The following is an 8329-nucleotide window of genomic DNA, read 5'->3' on the forward strand; positions in this document are numbered from 1 at the left end:
CTTGGTCCCCAACTCCAAATCATCTATGTAAATTGTGAACAATTGTGGGCCCAACACGGATCCCTGAGGGACACCACTAGCTACTGATTGCCAATCAGAGAAACACCCATTAATCCCCACTCTTTGCTTTCTATTAATTAACCAATCCTCTATCCATGCGACTACTTTACCCTTAATGCCATGCATCTTTATCTTATGCAGCAACTTTTTGTGTGGCACCTTGTCAAAGGCTTTCTGGAAATCCAGATATACCACATCCATCGGCTCCCCGTTATCTACTGCACTGGTAATGTCCTCAAAAAATTCCACTAAATTAGTTAGGCATGACCTGCCTTTTACGAACCCATGCTGCGTCTGCCCAATGGGACAATTTCTATCCAGATGCCTCGCTATATCTTCCTTGATGATAGATTCCAGCATCTTCCCTATTACCGAAGTTAAGCTCACTGGCCTATAATTTCCTGCTTTCTGCCTACCTCCTTTTTTAAACAGTGGCGTCACGTTTGCTAATTTCCAATCCACCGGGACCACCCCAGAGTCTAGTGAATTTTGGTAAATTATCACTAGTGCATCTGCAATTTCCCTAGCCATCTCTTTTAGCACTCTGGGATCCATTCCATCAGGGCCAGGAGACTTGTCTACCTTTAGCCCCATTAGCTTGCCCATCACTCCCTCCTTAGTGATAACAATCCTCTCAAGGTCCTCACCTGTCATAGCCTCATTTCTATCAGTCGCTGTCATGTTATTTGTGTCTTCCACTGCGAAGACCAACCCAAAAAACCTGTTCAGTTCCTCAGCCATTTCCTCATTTCCCATTATTAAAACTCCCTTCTCATCCTCTAAAGGACCAATATTTACCTTAGCCACTCTTTTTTGTCTTATATATTTGTAAAAACTTTTACTGTCTGTTTTTATATTCTGAGCAAGTTTACTCTCATACTCTATCTTACTCTTCTTTATAGCTTTTTTAGTAGCTTTCTGTTGCCCCCTAAAGATTTCCCAGTCCTCTAATCTCCCAGCAATCTTTGCCACTTTATATGCTTTTTCCTTCAATTTGATACTCTCCCTTATTTCCTTAGATATCCACGGTCGATTTTCCCTCTTTCTTCCGTCCTTCCTTTTTGTTGGTATAAACCTTTGCTGAGCACTGTGAAAAATCACTTGGAAGGTTTTCCACTGTTCCTCAACTGTTCCACCATAAAGTCTTAGCTCCCAGTCTACCTTAGCTAGTTCTTCTCTCATCCCCTTGTAATCTCCTTTGTTTAAACACAAAACACTAGTATTTGATTTTACTTTCTCACCCTCCATCTGTATTTTAAATTCCACCATATTGTGATCGCTCCTTCCGAGAGGATCCCTAACTATGAGATCATGAATCAATCCTGTCTCATTACACAGGACAAGATCTAGGACCGCTTGTTCCCTCGTAGGTTCCATTACATACTGTTCTAGGAAACTATCGCGGCTACATTCTTAAACTCCTCCTCACGGTTGCCTTGACCGACCTGGTTAAACCAATCGACATGTAGATTAAAATCCCCCATGATAACTGCTGTACCATTTCTACACGCATCAGTTATTTCTTTATTTATTGCCTGCCCCACCATCTCGTTACTATTTGGTGGCCGATAGACTACTCCTATCAGTGACTTTTTCGCCTTACTATTCCTGATTTCCACCCAAATGGATTCGACCTTATCCTCCATAGCACCGATGTCATCCCTTACTATTGCCCGGATGTCATCCTTAAATAACAGAGCAACACCACCTCCCTTACCATCCACTCTGTCCTTCCGAATAGTTTGATACCCTCGGATATTTAACTCCCAGTCGTGACCATCCTTTAACCATGTTTCAGTAATGGCCACTAAATCATAGTCATTTACGATGATTTGTGCCACCAACTCATTTACTTTATTCCGAATACTACGAGCATTCAGGTAAAGTACACTTATGTTGGTTTTTTTACCTCTGTTTTGAATCTTAACATCTCCAGTTTTATTCCTTTTGTTATTACTGGGCCTATTCACTGTGCTCCCCTCAGTCACTGTACCTTGTACTGTCGCCCTTATGGATTTCTGACTATGTCTTCTCTGCCTTGCACTTTTCCCCTTACTTCCTTTTGTTTCTGTCCCTGTTTTACTACCTTCCAACTTCCTGCATCGGTTCCCATCCCCCTGCCACATTAGTTTAAACCCTCCCCAACAGCTCTAGAAAACACCCCCCCTAGGACATCGGTTCCAGTCCTGCCCAAGTGCAGACCGTCCGGTTTGTACTGGTCCCACCTCCCCCAGAACCGGTCCCAATGCCCCAGGAATTTGAATCCCTCCCTCTTGCACCATCTCTCGAGCCACGCATTCATCCTATCTATCCTGACATTCCTACTCTGACTAGCTCGTGGCACTGGTAGCAATCCTGAGATTACTACCTTTGAGATCCTACTTTTTAGTTTAACTCCTAACTCCCTGAATTCCGCTTGTAGGACCTCATCCCGTTTTTTACCTATATCGTTGGTGCCTATGTGCACCACGACAGCTGGCTGTTCACCCTCCCCCCCCAGAATGTCCTGCAGCCGCTCCGAGACATCCTTGACCCTTGCACCAGGGAGGCAACATACCATCCTGGAGTCTCGATTGCGTCCACAGAACCGCCTGTCTATTCCCCTTACGATCGAGTCCCCTATCACTATAGCCCTGCCATTTTTCTTCCTGCCCTGCTGTGCAGCAGAGCCAGCCACGGTGCCATGAACCTGGCTGCTGCTGCCTTCCCCTGGTGAGCCATCTCCCCCAACAGTGTCCAAAGCAGTATATCTGTTTTGCAGGGAGATGACCGCAGGGGACACCTGCACTGCCTTCCTACTCTTGCTCTTTCTTTTGGTCACCCATTTTCTATCTCCCTCAGTAACCTTCACCTGCGGTGTGACCAACTCACTAAACGTGCTATCCACGACCTCCTCAGCATCGCGGATGCTCCAAAGTGAGTCCATCCGCAGCTCCAGAGCCGTCAAGCGGTCTAACAAGAGCTGCAACTGAACACACTTCTTGCACGTGAAGGAGCCAGGGACAGTGGACGTGTCCCTGAGCTCCCACATCGCACACAAGGAGCATGACACGGGTCTGGGATCTCCTGCCATGTCTTAAACCCTTGGTAAACTTAAACAACTAGAATTTCAAAATAAAAATAAATAAATTAGACAGAAAAGAAAAAGAGAGACTAGTTACCAGTCACTTACCATGACTTACCATGACTTGCCAAGTCTTATACTCAATGCTCTGGCCAATGAAGGCAAGCATGCCGTATGCCTTCTTGACTACCTTCTCCACCTGTGTTTCCCCTTTCAGTGACCTGTGGACCTATACACCTAGATCTCTCTGACTGTCAATACTCTTGAGGGTTCTACCATTCACTGTATATTCCCTACCTGCATTAAACCTTCCAAAATGTATTACCTCACATTTGTCCGGATTAAACTCCATTTGCCATCTCTCCGCCCAAGTCTCCAAACGATCTAAATCCTGCTGTATCCTCTGACAGTCCTCATCGCTCTCCGCAATTCCACCTACCTTTGTGTCGTCTGCAAATTTACTAATCTTGGGCGAAATTCTCCGATGTTCGTCGCAATGCCCGGGCCCGGCTGGCAAAAACGGCGCTGATGACTCAGGCATCGGGGCCCGCTAAACAGCGCGTATTCTCCGGTCCCGAAAGGGCCAGCAGCGGAGTAACGTTTTTCGCGTCAGTTTCAGAGCGAGAGAGAAATGACAAACTGCGAGTGCCGGTGGGTTGCGGGGGGGGGGGGGGGGGGTGGTGGGGGGTGGTGGTGGTGGTGGGAGGGAAGAGCGAAATGTGGTGATTATAGATCTGAGTAGATGCAATACAACTGAGCAAGCACTAGAGGGAGCACGGGAGAGCTATATATACACAGGGACAGGAAGTGAGGACACACTTCACGGAAGGCAGAACTCGTAGCAGGACACAGACACACAGGCAGGCAGCATGTGAGGTAGCCGTAAGTTAAGCTCTGAAGAGAGAACAAATTCACAATAGAGCATCTTCTCCACCTTTGCGACTACGAGCTTTATTAAGACACGAGGAACAACACATGGTACCAAGAGTGGCTTCAGACGCTTACTACAGGACAACTCAGCTGCAGACACAGAAAGAACAAAATGGCAAGAAACACTCCTACTGGACATTGGACTTGGGAAGACATCGCTTATTCGAGGATGTGGCTTGGAACCCCACCTCAGCTGGACATGACTGGCAATGTAAGAAATGTCTGGAAAATGTTTAAACAAATGTTCGATTTTTATATCATAGCTAATGATGTAGCAGCAGCCTCAGACGAAATTAAAATAGCAATGCTCATTGCAGGACATGAAGCTAGGAAAGTATATAATGGATTTAAATACTCAAAAGATGAAGACAGTAACAACTTACAAACAATACTAAACAAATTTGAAGAGTACTGTAAGGAATTTGAACAGCACAGTATGCTCAGAGGCCAAACTGCACAGAGACTGAGTGATGCAAAACTCTACAAACAGAAAGGCTTCAGTCAAGAAATCGCGAGTGAAAAGTACAGATCAAAAAGAAGAAATAACTTAAATTTTTCACAAAGCCAAAACGCTGAAATCCAGTCCAGATCGAAAGGAAAAGGTAACTTACAACTTTCAGAAAGTAAAAACGCTGAAATCCGCAATAAACTGGCGTCAGAGCACATTTTACAGTCTCTGGGAGACAAAGAACAAAAAACTGCGTCTGCGCATGCGCAGGAAACGTAAGCCAAGCATGCGCAGTTACAGTCACCCGTTTTGCGTTCTGCGCATGCGCAAATCGCGCATGCGCAGTTAAAAGAAGTTCTTGTTGCTGATCGTTATGCGCATGCGCAGTCTCAAAACGTTTTGGTAGCGGATCGTTATGTGCATGCGCAAGCTGTGCATGCGCAGTGGACACAAAACTGCACTGTAAAGGAAGGCCGATTTGCGCATGCGCTATTGATTCCTACGCATGACTTCACGAGCGTCATGACGTCTGAGCATCCGGACCACGCCTATTTAAAAGGGAAATGCCCGAAAATTGAAAACAAGATACTTAAAGCGGTAAAACCAAACTTTCTTGCCTCAGAAGACAAAAAAACACCTGAACTTAAACCAGCAGTTGAAAACAACTCTTACAACACCCTGGAAAAAGCAGTCTGCACCACCCAAAGTGAAGAGAACAAAAAGAAATCCGAAACAAAAAAAGATGATTTGGTTTTCGAAGAATACTACTCAGACGTGGCTGAGTTATTCGGATATGCTGATCACAACATCAGCGACACGGTCGCAAAGCTCAACACGAATCTACTCGTGGTAGATGAATCCAACACCATGGTGCCATGGCAGATCGTCGATACATTGGATGACAGCAATACCCAAGACGAAGACGACGCCACACAGAGAGCACAGAAAGACTCCACAGAGAGAGCGATGACAGGCTCCACAGTGAGAGTGATGAAAGACTCCAAAAGGGAAGCAAGCAAACACTCCCTGGCGAACACCATGCATGAACAAGACCATGAAGGTCAACCCGCTGTATCTGAGCAACCGCAAGCAGACTATGAAAGTCTACCAAGCTCACATAATCAAGAAGAAGACAATGTACATCTACCTACTGCATGCGAAAACAGTGACAAGGTGATCACACTCGACATACAGGAGGTACAGGATCACAGCGAGACTGACAGTTCTCAGCTTGTCTGTACAGAAGCATAGAGTAGGGCCACCCAAGAGTCCAGTGAGACCACATCAACAGAAACCATGAAGATTTTGACTCCAGAAGAGGAGCACCAAGAAAGCAAAGACGAGGAATCAAATCCACCACAAATGACTGATGTCACCAGCATCAATGCAACATCAGATCAGTCTCACCATTCTCGAGACAAAACGTTCAATGCAACAGATTCCACGAAGGACACTCGCACCAATAACTGTGACAATGACTCAAATTATCCACACGGGACACTCATTGAGCATAACAAGAAAAACAAAAGCCAAAAGAAGCACAGCAGAAACGAGACCAACAACAGCAAGAACAAAAGCAACATGAAGCGCGACAAGAACAACAAAAATCGCAAGAAGCACTGCAGAAACAAGAACAACAGCACCAACAAAAACTACAAGCACAACGACAAAAACTACAAGGAGAACAACAAAACCAACAAGAGGCATAATAAAGATAGCGACAACAACAAAGACAGAAACGACAAAAACAGCAACAAGAACGGCAACGAAAACAACAAAGACAGGAATGACAGAAACAAAAGCAATGAAAGAATGACTTGTACAAAATGGGACAACTCTGCACATGAAGGACAATGCCACAGCACACTACAAAACAATGACAAGACTACAAACATGTCATGGGATGACAACGAATCGCACAAACTCACATCTGCTCCAGAACAAGCAAGCACACCAGCTTTCAAGGCAGGTGACATACTAAATCGATACCACAAGCACAGAAAAAAGTCCATGTCAGTCAACATCAGTGGTTCGACCATGCAAACACCTCGGGATGACGCATTGGTTACTTAACATAACAAGAACACCGACAACATTCACCACGTCAACAACAACAAAAGAAAAAACTCAGTGAACAAATTCATCAAGTCTGGACTCATAAATGTTTTTATTGAGTGGACTCATAAATATAAATTGGTTTTGTAAAATATGCAATAGCACCATCACTTTTATAGATACACATATCATAAGTAACTGTTTTGTACAATTTTCTTTAACGTTGTACAGAAAATATGTAAAGAAAAAAGGGGGGATGTGGTGATTGTAGGTCTGAGTAGATGCAATACAACTGCGCAAGCACTAGAGGGAGCACGGGAGAGCTATATATACACAGGGACACCTGAGCCTGGACACCCCTACCCAGGACACTGCCACCCATGAGACGGGACTCACTGAGCGGATGGGTGAACACCAGGGGACCATGGACTCGGACTCTGAGGATGCGCACATCACAACGCCATAGCTGTCTGCAACACCCTCCACCATCGCAGAGACACTCACCCCGGCTGGGCTATTTAGTGATGAGTCTTCTGGTTCACTCGCTGGTGCGCACAACACTGTCGTCCCGGTACAGCAGGTGGAGGTAGGAGCAGCAGAGGGGCCGGGAGGTCGGAGGGCATCCTGGCCCAAGCAAACATCTGCCGCCCGGACGGGTTCCGGGTTCCTGGAGTTAACACACCCACCCATGGACCCGCTGCATTCACCAAACCTGGATCGAAGGAAGAGGGTGACGGCTGGCTTGCATCAGCTGCTGACGCAGATGGAGGAGTCCACCCGTGTCCAGGAGCTGGGAGTCGTGCCGGTCATGCGTGCCACTCAGGCCGAAACCGCACGGGTGGCGTCCGCGGTGGAGGCAATGGGTGCAACGGTGTCCGACAATGGGTCGCAGTATGCAAGGTCTGGGGCTGACAATGCAGGCGGCTTCCGTGTCCCAGGACGTGGCTTCCCTCTCACAGGAAGCCAGGAGCCAGACCCAGCGGCAGATGGCAGAGGCGCTCAAAGTTGTGGCGCAGTCTCTGCAGGCCATGGCCCAGTCTCAGCAGACCATGGTCCAGTCCCAGCAGACCGTGGCCCAGTCTCAGCAGGCCATGGCGCAGTCTCTGCAGGCCATGGCCCAGTCTCAGCAGGCCATGGCCCAGTCTCAGCAGGCCATGGCCCAGTCTCAGCAGGCCATGGCCCAGTCTCAGCAGGCCATGACCCAGTCTCAGCAGGCCATGACCCAGTCTCAGCAGGCCATGGCCCAGTCTCTGCAGGCCATGACCCAGTCTCAGCAGGCCATGGCCCAGTCTCTGCAGGCCATGGCGCAGTCTCTGCAGGCCATGGCCCAGTCTCTGCACGCCATGACCCAGTCTCAGCAGACCATGGTCCAGTCTCAGCAGGCCATGACCCAGTCTCAGCAGACCATGGTCCAGTCTCAGCAGCCAATGGCCCAGTCCCAGCAGGCCATGGTCCAGTCCCAGCAGGCCATGGCGCAGTCTCTGCACGCCATGGCCCAGTCTCTGCACGCCATGACCCAGTCTCAGCAGACCATGGTCCAGTCTCAGCAGACCATGGTCCAGTCCCAGCAGGCCATGGCGCAGTCTCTGCACGCCATGGCCCAGTCTCAGCACGCCATGGCCCAGTCTCAGCAGGCCATGGCCCAGTCTCTGCACGCCATGGCCCAGTCTCAGCACGCCATGGCCCAGACACAGCACGCCATGGCCCAGTCACATCACGCCATGGCCCAGTCTCAGCACGCCATGGCCCAGTCTCAGCAGACCATGGTCCAG

Source organism: Scyliorhinus canicula, chromosome 1, assembly GCF_902713615.1.
Source record: "Scyliorhinus canicula chromosome 1, sScyCan1.1, whole genome shotgun sequence".
Lineage (NCBI taxonomy): Eukaryota > Metazoa > Chordata > Chondrichthyes > Carcharhiniformes > Scyliorhinidae > Scyliorhinus > Scyliorhinus canicula.